This window comes from Bactrocera neohumeralis, chromosome 3 (genome assembly GCF_024586455.1).
Source record: "Bactrocera neohumeralis isolate Rockhampton chromosome 3, APGP_CSIRO_Bneo_wtdbg2-racon-allhic-juicebox.fasta_v2, whole genome shotgun sequence".
Lineage (NCBI taxonomy): Eukaryota > Metazoa > Arthropoda > Insecta > Diptera > Tephritidae > Bactrocera > Bactrocera neohumeralis.
In genome coordinates this window covers 68,434,588-68,449,298 of record NC_065920.1, presented here as the reverse complement: position 1 = coordinate 68,449,298, position 14,711 = coordinate 68,434,588, and the positions used below count along the sequence as shown (strand labels likewise).

General features: G+C 33.8%; 1 long non-coding RNA gene across 9 annotated transcripts in view; it reads right to left on the bottom strand.

Annotated features, from left to right (window-relative positions):
• The window catches only part of LOC126753590 (uncharacterized), a 51,970-nt gene extending 37,771 nt beyond the window's left edge, over positions 1 to 14,199 (bottom strand). For 7 of the 9 annotated variants that reach the window (XR_007666180.1, XR_007666179.1, XR_007666185.1 and 4 more), the window contains exon 1: positions 13,482 to 14,199. This is a non-coding gene — a long non-coding RNA (uncharacterized LOC126753590). Of the gene's footprint in view, positions 1 to 13,472 lie in introns of all 9 variants that reach the window. The other 2 variants (XR_007666188.1, XR_007666186.1) reach the window with 2 other exon arrangements.
• Between the last annotated feature and the right edge of the window lie 512 nt (positions 14,200 to 14,711).

Here is a 14,711-nt window from a genome sequence, read left to right as displayed (position 1 = left end):
ACATATCACTATAAAAGTAGTTGTCATATGTCGTGCTTGCCTCTATTTCTTTTCCAAAGTATGTCCATTTAAATCAAAGAAAATCTAAAAATTTCTGGAAAAAATTCGTGCTGGCTTTAATTTATAAAAAAAAAACTATTTATACCACTGTTCGCCATGAAAATCTTACAATCTATCTTCACCCACACACCACTGCAATGACACATATACATATAAACATATAACAGCGAAACAAAACGTGCACTTAATTTTAATCTGCCGTTTTGTTTTGCTTGATCAGCTGTTTTCTCCTTTTTCGTTTCTCCTTCTTCGCTTTGCCTTTAGTTACGGCATTGCCAACCACTAAAAAAGCAAATAAGGTTTTAGGACAAAGGACTGAATATACCCATTGACCGGTGTTCCCAACTATTTTCTGGCAGAGATATGGCCTCCGAAAATAGTTTGAAGAGAATGCAAAAAACCAGACTTGATTTTTCGGAGAAATTCAAAGATTTCGAGAATCAGAACCTTACCTGGTGGTTCCGTGGGAGTGTAATGAGTTGGGAGTGGTCATATATTTTAGCGGATTGCTTCTATTTCTCCGGCTTTCGAAGTGTGTCCATATAAATCAAAAAAAAAAAATGTTCGGAAAAACATTCTTAACAGTCTCTACAATGACAAAAATACATATCTTCATTACCTAACTTCATTTACTCGCTTATTTAATTCTTTCTCTTTCAATAACGACAAATTTAATTTCCACACGCCATCTGTGCGCCAAGTCATTGCCATTGCCAATATTCCAATCACTGTCAACAGCCTGATCATTGCTGCCGAAATCACGGAGATTTCCAAGGACAGTATAAGGTATATACGTGTGTCTGTGTTTGGATTTGTGCGTAGTGCCCAAAATTCAAAAAAGATTTAAGAAGTAAACAAATTAAGGGCAATAAATGTTGGAAAATTAACTTGAATTCCAAATACACAGATACAAATATATATAATCTTTGGCAAACCTACTATAGAAATACATTTTGATATTCCCAAAGCTAACTACGAGCTCAAAGTAAAATAAAAGAAAAACACCATCAAATCGATACAATAACAACAATTTCCAGCATTTCGCCAAAAAGACGCTTTAATCTCATTTGCTTGTACGCTTATGAATTCGGCACAGACACTTTTTATTCGTTGCCTGCTTGTAGGCGCAATTACTAAATCACTGCCTAGAAGACACTCATTTATCTGCCTATACTTTAGTTAACCATTTCAAATATACACTCACATGCACATTATGCAATGTTCACGCTCACTCGACCATGCTAAAGAAGGTTAATGCACCACACTTTGTCAATTTGTTTTGGACCGAGCGCCAAATGCCAAACTCAAGAAAGTGAAAGTTGAATAAATTGTGGCTAGGGAATTAGTGGAAGTGAGGAAAGTGTGGGTTTGAGTTCCAAATATGAAACATTTATGGCAAAGCAATGCGCAGAATATGTTTTCAAAAACATTTATTTGTGTGGCATCAAGCTATTTTTGATATGTGCTATAATAGTTAGAATATTAACAAATGTTTTCAAATTATATGGGTGAAGGCTTTTAAAGCTCCATATAGACATCTAAAATACAAATTGAAATTAGAATATTACCTTAGGCATTCATTTCAACAAAACTTGAGAAAGTTATCTGCCGATATGCAACACAAAATTCAGCAAGCTCAAAGAGAAGAACTTACTTTTATATTGAAAATGAACTACGATGACAAGTGGTTCGAATCTCTCGGTTCCTGAACTTTCTTGGGTCTACATTTTGAAGAAATGAGTAAGAACTGAACGGAAAAGCTCATTAATTAAGCTTTATATAGTATTCCGGATACACATCAACTGTTTAACACTAAGCAGAGGTCGTAATTGTAACCTTCAAGTTTTTACGTTTGTTGGAGGGACATATACGCACTTAAATACCAATTTTAAGAGGTTGGATATTTCAATCCCATACCACTGGTATTCATGATTCCAGAAATTATTTCGAGCAAGTTATACAGTTGTCTGAAAACGTGTATTTATCAGAACTCGTGTGGATTTGATAACGGATTCACCTACCTCTTGCCGCACCATCAATTATTATGGCTCATAGTAACGATATGCTACTCGAGGAAATACCGGGGGCAGAACTTGTTAGATATCAACAGATTGTAAATGTCTTAAAACTAAAGAGATCAAAGATCGTTAAATTAATTTCATATGTTAATGGCTCAGCTTGGGATTGGACAATCCTGTAAAGGTCTTCAAAGCTCTGGGAATCCGAGTAAAGTCTGGCAACTGGACTGGACCTGCTTACGTTGAAAGATCTCGCCTACTAAGGAGGGAGTAGAATTTTTGGAATTCGCCACAACAGTATACTTGACTGTCAGAACCCACACATATATATTTTTCTTACTCTACATATAATTCGCGTCATCTCATCGCGTAACATTCCACATAAAGAGCGAAACGGCCCTGCTGACGGAGCAAGTAAAAGTAGAGTTCACCACCTTGTTTGAAATAATGCATCCACCTCTCTATCTATTTCATAACACCAAATAATTTTTTAAACTCCTTTAGTTCTTTCGACATATGAGGATCTTATGAAACATTTTTAGGAGATTTGGAAAAGAACCAACGTTCATAGCTGTCCTAGTAAGATCTATACCTTTTGCGCGAGGATCAACTCTTCCAACTAACCAAACCAAATCTTTTTTTTTCCATAATCTTTCTATGCTTTCCTAATGGAAAGTTGGTGGACTCTTCCCTCTCACTCTCTTTGAAGTTCAGTTTGTATCTAACCTCCTTGTCATTTCTAAACTTTGAACCAATTTGAGGCACCCATAAATGCATGTCCAACTACAATCAAACTTTACCCAATCTTCCTATTTTCCACAATAAACTTACTCTATTTTTCAATCATAACGACTAATAAATCCCCTTTCTCTTTATTTTTGTAAACTACACTTCAGGGTGTGCTGCTGTAACTGTCTACGGCAGTCCTTTGGCGCATGTGAACACGCCTCCATATTTTACGCGAATATATCTTTGCCACGCTCCGCCTCCATTTGTTCTGCTTGATAGTTTCCATTTATTCTCAACTGCCGTCGCGGCCATACAATCCAATTTGGCGTTAGTTCTGCTGTTGAACTACGACGACGACGCGCCGAGTGCTTAGGAACCGAACCACTCAGCTGAGCGCTACTCGGATCAGCACCCACATGACTACTTATTTATGTTGTTGTCCTTTACACAAATTGTTGCATTGTGTCTGTTCGCTTTTAGGCTTTGCCTTTTTAACTTTGCTGCTTTTAACTTTTCGGCCGCTTTTTTGCTTCTTCTTTGAAATTTTTTGTATCTTTTTTCTTAAAAGAAGAAATATGGCGTGTTCATTTAGTGACAGCTTGCGCTGGTGCTAGTATTGGTGTTATTTTTGTTGTTGCTATTTTCAGTCAGTTGCAGTCATGCACAATATGTTTTTGTTGTTTGGTGGCATTGTTGTCTCAGCTATTTGTTGTATTGTATCTTATGTTCTTCCTTTGCTTGAATTTCCAAGTCTTTATTGTTGTGGTGATGAAAACTATATGTACACATGAAGATACACTTTTTGTTAGCTCTGTAAACTGATGCAGTTAATAAAGAGAGTTGGGCCTGATTATGGTACGTGCATCTGGAAAATTTGTAGAATTCAAACTGGAGCATTGCTACTAAAAAATTTTCAATTATACAAAGCAAAAAACTAATAACGGCAGCTTTTATTGCATACTACAGTTGGTTCTTTGAAAATATCAGCATGCTATATCTGTATGTGGGAGGTAGAACAAAGCCTCTGCAATAAACCGATTGAAGCTAACGAACTCCACGAATTTCGAAATAGACCATTAACACACTTTGCCTCAATGAAAAACAGGCTGTGAATAAAAAATAATTTGAATGAGAAGAGGAACTTAGTTTATGCTTCAACTAGCCTTACTTGTAGTTTGAGCGAATTTTTTGTTTGACACAGCACCTTGTGATCACTGCTCCTCTCGGCTCTGTTGTTATATATACATTGAAATCAAATGCGTAAAAAAGTAGAAGTAGAAATAGTGAAAGCTCGATTTGTATTTGCTTATTGGAAATTCAAATAAAAAATTAAATTAATATTTTGTTGATATTTTTAAAACTTCTATACTTTTTTTTTAAATATTTCATTATATTTAAATAGAAAGTATTATTTAAACTTTAGTAAAATGCGTTTTGAACAAAGAGCAAATATTAAATTTTATTTTAAACTTCACAAACGTTCACTGAAACATTTCAAAACTAAAAAAGTTTATGGTGATATATATACCAAAGTGATCAGTGGTTTAAGCGATTCCAAGAAAGTCGTGAGGACTTCTGTGACGATCAGAAGTCGGTGGTCTTCAGAAGTCAAAAATAAAGACAATGCTGATTTGTTTTTACGATTCCGAGGGTATTGTACACCGAGAGTTCGTCCCACCTGGTCAAACGATTAATGCTGTGTTTTAAAATATCATGATGAAGCGTCTTTTGTTACGTATTCCTTGGCTCGATAAGAAATACCGTGAGGCATGGGTCCTGGCCCCTGTTGCACGATAATGCGCGAAAACCTATAAAGTGTCATTGGTCGGCGCTTGTCACTGATTTTTTGACTAAAACTCGCATTAACCATTAATGGACGCATTTTTTACTCCCCTGATCGTGGCCCCGCCCCCTGTGTTATTTTACATATCTCGGAAACTTCATTTGCCCATGCAAGGACACTGGTTTTAGAACGTTTTCTATCCAAAAGGCGACGACCGATTTCCAATACATTCAAAAATGACCTTAAAATCGGATTAATGAAATGCCAATTGACCCATACAAACGTTATATTGAAAATCACTAAAAGTGCGTTAACCGACTATGAAAAAAAAAATATAACTTTTAAAAATATTAATTTTTGTTGGTTTTTTAAAAAGTTGAAAATGGGTGCCTCGACCACTTATGGACCAAAACCATCAAATCTCAAACAAGTGTAGAAATAGTGAAAACTCGGTTGTGAAGATTTGTATTCGCTTATTGGAAATTCGAATAAAAAATTAAATTAACATTTTGTTGATATTTTTAAAACTTCTATACTTTTTTAAATATTTCAATACTTTCTAGTGGAAAGTATTATTTATACTTTAGTAATATTTTTAACAGAGTAAAACATAGGAAAGTATTCGAATGTTATAGTATGAAAATTATGGCAAACACATAGTCATTTCGTGAAATGAATTCATGGATTACCAGTTCTAGAAGATTTGGAAGAAAACGAGGTAGGAATTTCTTAACAACTACAACTTCGAAAATAATAAAGCAAGAAAAGCATTTCAACTACAAAAGATAACGGTAAAGTTGAAAATTAATTTCTGCAGCCATAAAAGAATGTATATAAAATAGCGAAAGGTTCTTAGTGACATACATATATGTGTATGTTTTAAACATATGTATGTATATACTGGTATTTTGGAAAATAATTTCCAGTATACATTTTTGTTGTTTGATTTTGGCTTGTTTTTGTCTTCACCCACTTGCGCACATATTTACAAGAGTAAATGAAAATTCTGAATGCACATTTCATGCCGCTTGCCATATTGCACATAGAGGCAGATACATTTCTGGTTAGATTCATCCCCAATTGGCTTACCATGCGTCGCAGCAGCTGTCAACTCGAAGATTGACTGACACTTGGCAAGAGTGACAAAAGCAACAAGGAAACTCAGCGAAAGCGCCGAAAAAAAACAAAATGTTAATGGTGTAATAAAAATAATGCAAAATAACGGCATTGTGCACATATGCAGTGCTGTCGGCAAGCTAATTGACTGCAAGTTTTCGCGCCACTTCAGGCTTTCAAAAAAACGAGCAGTTGAAATAATTTGCCTCCAAGTGGCAGTCACACTGACAGCTAACCACACTGACGATTACAAGAGCGACGGCCGACGACGAGGAAGACTTGAATTGCCAACGACTGCGAAACTTGTATAGGAAAAATGAAATTTGTAATGCGAAAGTGGCTTGAAAGGAACGGAAAATCAGTAGCACATGACTTGACAGGCAGTACAAGCGAAATTTGAAATCGAAGTGGCAAGTGGGCGTGCACATGTACAATGTAGACGAAAAATATGCAGATACCCTCACAAAGACACACTTATGCGTATAAGTTTTTCACGCGTTAAAGAATCTAAAGTCAGCTAGTAAAAGCTGAAGGAAATATTAACTCACATTCTTACGCAAAAATATAAGCATACACATAAGCATTCATATATGTACAAACATACACGCACACATATGCCATGTTATGCTAAAATTCGTTATCTTTGCATATTTGTTCCAAAACTTCCGTTGTCGCTGTTCCGTTTTACTATATGTGGATATTTCTCCTTCCGCCATTGTGTTAGCCTGCTCACTTGCTGTTGAGCGAAGCAAGTGCTTGCAACCCCACACATAAATATATAAAACAAGTAAGAAAGGCTAAGTTCGGGTGTCACCGAACATTTTATACTCTCGCATGATAAAGTGATAATCGAAATTTAATTATCCGTCATTTACATATTTTCCAAATACCGTATTTGTGTAAAGTTTTACATATCATCATTGGCATGCAATGTATATATTTTAAAGCATCGTTTCAAAATGCGTTATATTGGAAGAAGGCATATAAGCATATAAATAGATACATATATGCAAAAAAATGGATCAAACTCTGCCAACGTGAAAAGTGTTTCTGACGTTTTTTGTTAGTCCGTTAATTCATAACCTTTGTATGGGAGCTTATTATCCGATTTCCCATTTTTGAACTGTATATTTAACGTTGCGTCAAATTTATAATGTTTTTGCAAAAAACTAAGGGGCGGCCACAATCCAAAAAAAAAATAGTACCTATGCCATTGAAATTTCTTTATTTATGGCTTAGTTATGGCACTTTATAGGTTTTCGGTTTATTTTGTGGGCTGCGCGATTTTGCCCATCTTTGTTGCTTTTTAAGGAATACGTTGTTTGATATCTATTTACAGCTTTCAAAAACCTGCTAATCGCTTTGGTAATATAACCCTATAATGTTTTCTTCACCACAGCTCCTGCAACTTTGTTAGTTATAACGTGTTTAAAACTTATGCAAGGCAATTTTAAATTTTGTATTATTAGGCTTATCTGTTAAGTCTTATCACATTTATTGCAAAATATTTAAGTGCAACGTGGCGTATGATTAACATAAATATGAAGTATGCGCTGCTCAAACATTTATTTAGATGACAAATGAAAAAAATGTTAATCCTATCACTTTATTTAGTAAATCACTAATAACTTAAACATTTTTGGTTTTGAGAATTACTCTTATAGTTAAATCGAACCAATAAAATTTCAATAGCAGAACACAATTCGGTTCACTATAATGCTGATGCTTGAACTGTAAGATATAAGATGTAAAAGTTTTATCACTTTGTTGCAAAATGTTTGGCAGTATAAAGGACATGATTGAAAGTATTAGCCTTAGCAATATAAAAACCCTGAAGCCTTAGCAATATAATTTTGACTACCGACATTGCCAAGAAAATATAATTTGTGGTCAACAACTCGTAAGAGGTACTTCGTTCTTATGTTCTGATAATTATTTGGATAACAGAATTTTTGTGTATGTGTATGTGTATGTGTTCTTATTAGAGTGGTGGAGATGGATGCCTATAAAAGGTAATTTAAGTTTCTCAAATAGTAACAAAAACAAACCGGCCGCACTGAATCTATAATACTTTTCACAGGTGCATTCCTTATAGCATAAATGTATCTAAAAAATTTTAACTTGTTTTAAATCGACCAGTTTGTATTACAGCTTACATATATATATTATGATTAATTATATATTAATTTCAGTTTAACTCCGACGTTTTATTCAGGGTGTTACAGAGAAAGATCTGCGCAGGGCTGGCCAAGATGAACATGAAAAACTAAAATATTTTACAAAACAAACTTTATTGTTTGTTAAACTTAATAAATGTGACGGGTCTTGTTACTCGAAAAGCTATAGATTTCTTCTCAGCAATTTTTACTATAACTTTGATTGATATTCGAATTGCAATGTACATTATTAAAGCCAATATGCCAAAACGAGCACTTAAGAGAAAATTATGACAACGAATCCTGAACTCAGAGAATTGGTAGTCTTAACAAAACAATATTGAAAAACTTCTTTCATAAAAAAACATAAAAATGTATTCTCCTTTTTTAGTGAGAAGGAAAATAATTTTCAGAATTAGATGGATATTTGGACGTCAGCAGTATGCATTTGCTGTGCTTTCACAATCGGAAAATTTCTCCGAAACGCAGGAACAAATAACTTCAAATTTTCACAAGACTTTCTTAGAAATATTTTTACATAATCATAACAGTAATAAAAAATTTAATAATAATAATAGTAATAGTAATAATAGCTTAAATTTTCTTCGTCCTTCGATCATTTCCTACATTTCTTTTAATTATCAATTTTTTTGGATTGTGGATTTAAGACTCTTTTAAAGAAAAATATTCCTCACTCCAAGACACCTTTTTCCGTAGTCTCTTCTGGAAATCAGGCATTTTGATTCTTCAAAAAATACAAACATTTATAAAAAAACGAAAGTTTGACGTTTAGTAGTTAAGACGGCACTGGTAGTAGTTTTTTAAATTTTTAATAGCATAGCTGCAAATTATCCCTCACAAACAGTAACAAAGCATTTTAATTAAAACTAAAATTCGAAAAAAATACTATTTAGTCGAAAGACGTTTGTAAGATAAACATGCAACACATCATGAATACGCCGATTCAATTAAAAAAGTAACGCGCGAACAATGAGAGCCATCAGCGATGGCAAAACATTGTAAAGCCAGAGAACACAAAGCACACAGAGAGCAGCGGCAAGAGTGAGTGGGACAGAGAGAGAATAACATTTAAGTTCAGCAGTTACATTTACAATGGCAGCATGACAAAATATTAAAAGAAAACAATTCAAATTTTTATTCGCCCGGTTCAACAACAAAAGAAGAAGGAGGACAGTAAAGCAAGCGAGAGAAGTAATAGCAAAAAATTGCAGTAAAAGAATGAAATTAAAATTGCTCGCAATAAAGTGTAAAAAGTGAAAGCAACAAGCCACTTGTTGTGGCATTTGATTATCTGTTGCTGGTCTCTGCCACAGTTCAAAGGAAGATAAGCATCGGGTTGTAAGAAAATGAAGCAAAAGAAAATGCAAGACGTTGCAGGTTGCAGCGGCAGAGGTAAGAAACTTGAGAGTTGTGAGCTCATAGAATAAGTAAGTGAATTGTCGCGTTGCAACGCAGCAGATGCGAGCTACAAATGGTTTTATGCGAATGCAAATGAAAACGAGAGCATAAAGCGGCTTTGAACTGTTTATGGCGTCCTATAAGTAATTTATTGCAGGAAAAACATAAAACAAAGACAGTTCAATGATAGTTTTATTTAACTGCGCATATAAACAATAAAAATTGGAATGATTATTTTTTTGTTGAAAATTCGCTTATACCAGTATTTTATGATAAAAAAGTTTTTACAAAATTATTATTTCTTCAGTAGGAAGCTAGTTTTGTTAGCTTACAAGGTAAAAAAAAAATAAAGCGCCAAAAGGTAGGCAACATTTTAGTTTTATTACTTTAGGATGTTAAAATTTAACTCCTTGGGCAAAACGAATTCAACTTGGAATTAGAAAGGGAAGGAGTGTGTTAATTCTGGCACATTATTTTAAACGGAATTAAAGCCTAATATCAACACTTAATATATGACCGAGTATTGTCCGTACCAGATGTTTTTGGACTTTTAAACAAATTAACCGGCTAAATATGTAATCAAAATTATATTTTGTTATTCAATTCAGTTCAATCAAATCAGTAACGTTCGTTTTAAAATAGTATTAATTTCACCAATCTCGCTCAAATGTATGCAACGTTTTTAGTAGTAGAGTGAGACTAGCTCTATTTGCATTAGCACTGAGTTCTTGGTAATAAGTTTTTTTTCACAATTCTATAATATAGAGTAAGCCTGTCGGCATTAATATTGATTGGCTAAACAACGGCGACCCAAGTCGACCTTCAAAAACACGAAATTATATAAGCGTATCTCAGTACTTTCAGAATGTCACTCATACGCCTTGTCTCCCACAAAAAATTTGAATGCTGTTGCTTGTAAACGCACATAATTTCACTTAGTAAATGTACTATAATCATACCTGTTTCTCAGACAACCCTTAGTTGGGAATAAAGATTCACAGTAAGTGATGTCTAATGAATGTAATTTACGCATAGCCAGCGCGCTGAGATAAAGAAAATGTAAGCACAAAAGAAAATAAATACTAAATATTTTTTTTTACTCAGACAACTCATTAAACCCAAAAATTTATGCCACATTTTCGCTGTCAAAGTCCCACTTCTGCCTCTAAATCTGCTCCTTAAACAAGTTGCCTCCATTTGTCAAAGCAATTACGCTCAGTAAGACTCGCAATTACAATATTACAATCAAAAGTTTCATTTCCATAAATAACCAAATAAGTAGGCGGCAATCAAAAAACTGACATGGCATTATAATAACAACAAAAAACAAACGCAGTAATAATAACAACCTGTGCAAAGACTGCTGTCAGCCACTGACATTCGATGGAAGAGCTCCATCCAATGACACGTGTGCTGCCTTGGCGTCGCTCTGACATAGTGTCATGCTAATGACGCCATTTTGCCTCTTTTTCTGCCAGCTGGCCTGTCTTTTTTAATTTTAATCGCATTTGTAAGCTTTTGGCATGTGTTTTTTCTGCTTGTATTCGTAAGTGTGTGTGAATGCCTGCGCCAGTAATCTTGTCTTCCGTTCTCCTTAACCTTAGCCGCACTGTTGAGTGGCAACATTAGACGACGGCGCTGGCATATTGTCCTTGACAATAACATTCTTTATTTGCACACAAATAAAAATGGTGTGCATTTATATGTATGTAGGTGTGTGTGTGTTTTTGCATATTAATATCGTTTTGCTGCTGCAAATGTATTTGCAAAGTTTTCTTATATTTACTGTTTTCAAATGGTGTTTCTTTCCTGCTATATTTGTTGCTTTTCTGCTGAATTCTCAAAGACAGGGCCGAACCCACATTTATTGGTAAATGCCATCTTATTTTGTAATAAAGATCTTTCAACGGATCTGTTAAGGTTTTGAAAGTAAGAAAAAGATATATTTGTGTTTTTTGTTGCTTCGGCATGAGTAATATAACTTTATTAAATTTAACGACATATTATTGTACGACTTTTGAAGAATATTAGACAAATTTTTCAATGAATAATATTAATAAATAAGCCCGTGGCGGTGACTCTCCAGAAGCGCCTAGGTGTGGTGCAGCGGTGTACATTATAACTTGTTAACGGATCATCTGAAACAAAAAAATTGATATGCGTCTTAAAGGTGATGTCTTTCTCGAGATAAATCAGAAAAAGTTTTTTTTTTAGTTTTTGCAGCACTTGGAAGTAAAAAGCGCAATTTTAGTTAAAAAAATCGCGGTTAATTTGTTAATAAAAATAGAAAAAAATTAAAAAAAAAAAGATTTAAAGAAAAAAATTTTTTTTTTTTTTCTTTTGGAACTTCAAAAATACGTTCTCGGAAAAATAGGAAGTTTCCTAGCTGTAACACCATTAGTTTTCTATAATTGACTCAAAATTTCTCCAAATATGAGAAAGCCTCTCCAAATATGAGTTTTTAATTGTAACGGGAAGGTCCTCCTACATACAGTTTTCTATTTTTTCTTATTATCAGATAGAAAAATTTATATCTCGCTTTCAATTACTTGAAAAAATATCTTGTTCCTAAAATTTTGTTGGAAATTGAATGCTCTACAAAAAAGGTCTATTAAGATTTTTTCGTAAACCCAAACGTTTAAAAGATATTAACAGTTAAAGTTTGATTATTTTTGGGAAAATTTTTTATTTCTTATGAATTTTATAACTCAATGAAAAAAAATTATTATGAATAGGTTTTTGGAGAGGCTTTATTAGAGGTGTCTAGGAACCTATTTTTCAAAGTACCAAACGAAAAAAAAAAAAAATTTTTTTTTTGATCCACCCTAATATGCATTGATGTTTGACGATGAATATCTCGTAAACGCTTAACTTAATCGAAAAATCATAAGAGACCATTTTTATAGAGCAGTAAATTTCCTACAAAATTGTGAGTTTCATCATTCATAATAATTTTTTTTCATTGAGTTATAAAATTCATAAGAAATAAAAAAAATTTCCCAAAAATAATCAAACTTTAACTGTTAATATCTTTTAAACGTTTGGGTTTACGAAAAAATCATAATAAACCTTTTTTGTAGAGCATTCAATTTCCTACAAAATCTAAGGAACAAGATATTTGTTTAAGTAGTTGGAAGCGAGATATAAATTTTTCTATCTGATAATAAGAAAAAATAGAAAAATGTATGTAGGAGGACCTTCCCGTTACAATTAAAAACTCATGTTTGGAGAGGCTTTCTTAGAGGTGTCTAGGAACCTATTTTTCCGAGTACCAAACGAAAAAAAAATTTTTTTTTTTTTAATCACTCTATTGTACACAATATTCTCGACATATTAGTATGTATATGCTAAGTTAGACTCTCAGAAAATTATTGTTCTATTCGATTATTGTGATTTATGGCCGTTTGTTTAGAATTGTCGGCAAATTTAAATTAACTGACTTGTTAAATTCGTTTGTGTAATAATTTTGTCTAATAATTTTGTGCAGTATTTTTATTCAATATTATTGCATAATATTTTTAAATGATTTTCTTCCTAAGATATTATACTTTTCTCTATAATATGTAGATAATTTATTTTCGTGGACAAATTTATAAAAATCTTCTGGAGTTGAAACACCGTCTTCAAATCAAATCAAACAAATCAACAAAGAATATCTTTTGTATTTGTATAGCCTAGACTGCTTTTTCGGAAAAATATTAATGTGCTCTTGTATTCTGATTAATGGCTGTTTATTTAAAATTAGCTAAATAAGCTTTTATTAAATGATTTGTTCAATAACATTGTGCAATTATATTACTCAAAATTATTGTGTCATTATTTTATTCAATAATATTGATCAATTTTTTTTTAATGATTTTTTTTAGAAGTTTTAAAAACTTCTTAACTTAACATGAAGAATCTTATAACGAAAGTTTGGAAACGAAACATCAATATTTTCTTATACTACTTTTCAGCAATCAGGCAACCTTTCACATATGTACATATATCCTAGGTTACTTCCCTAAGCAAGCGCAGAGCTTATTTGGACACAGAGGGTTGATACAATTAATGTATTTTAGCCGTGTAGAAAATTTTTCACAATCACCTCTCTAAACCACGAAGTTCTTTAATAGGCGTTTAATAGGCCGTTTGTGCAAAATGTTGACGTTGTAACACAGAATTGGATCAAATGAGACGCAATTATTCCACATAACTTACCACAATTCGTCGAAAGCGTGTCATATTGTCCTTGTTAGCGTTGATTACTTCCGTAGCGTTGGCAGATTAGGTGATGTACCAGTTACCGGAGACTTTTACCGTTACTTTTGTGTTGGTTGTTTTTGTTCTATTTTAACGAAGATTTCTATCTTCGTGCTCTTTTCGCTGATTTCGGAAATTTTCTTCAGCTATTTTCAATTTTGTTGTTGCTTAATTTTGATTTTTTGTCGTTGTTTGTGTTGGTTGCTCTTAATCTTTGACAAAAAACGCTTATTGCTTTGTCTTCTACAGTTTCACTTCATGCTGTGCACTCTGTGTTACAAATGTATTTGGCTAAATAATAACAAAACAAAAGAAATGTATCACTCATACGCCGCGTACGCCCACAAATTCTCTAAATGTCGTTACGCTCAATGGGCGACCGGAAAGCACGTTGGCAACAACACATTGTGTGAAGCGAAAGTGCTCGCTGTTTTGTTTCAAAAGGCAATTGTGCAGCAACTAGTACAAACACACGCACACGCATGCACGCACACCAGCAAGCGAGTGTTAGTGAAACACGTTTTTGCTTTTAGACAATGCTCGACTGTTGAAGTAGTCCAAATAAGCGTGTATTTATGTTAAAAATATTAAGTGCACGAGACGCGCTCGCTTTGAGTTTTAGGTTTTTCCGTTCCATCGACCGTTTAGACGCGCGTCTTGCAGTAACTAAGCCAGCTGTGAGATTCGCTGGAGCTAAAATCTTCTTCAGTCAAAAGCTAAAATATTCCGGGAAAATTTGGAAAATACGCATAGTCCATGGAAAAAACAGCTGAGAACTACAGTATATGCTTTCAGTGTCACAGAGAGCACGCAAGTGAGAGCACATTAGGCGTGTGAGCAATAAGTGCAAAAGATAGTACTTTGGAGTGGCCAACTATTTCCAATAATATTTTCCTACACACATGCACCACTCTCTCTCTCTCTTCACATTACTACGCTCTACATTTGCTAAAGTCTCCAAAATGTCTCTCGATTCCACTCACTCACACACTGAGATTTGAATTATTTCACCTCTGTTTTGTCGCCATTTATTTCCGCCAACAAGCGAGTGTGGAGAATAGCATCAACGTAACCTGCTACTATGAAAACGTGAAAGAGTTGGGGCTGCAATCGCATTCCGATTTGAAACAATGTATTTCAGATCCCCAGTGACCCACTGTCGCAAGAACATAAAACAGGATTTAATAA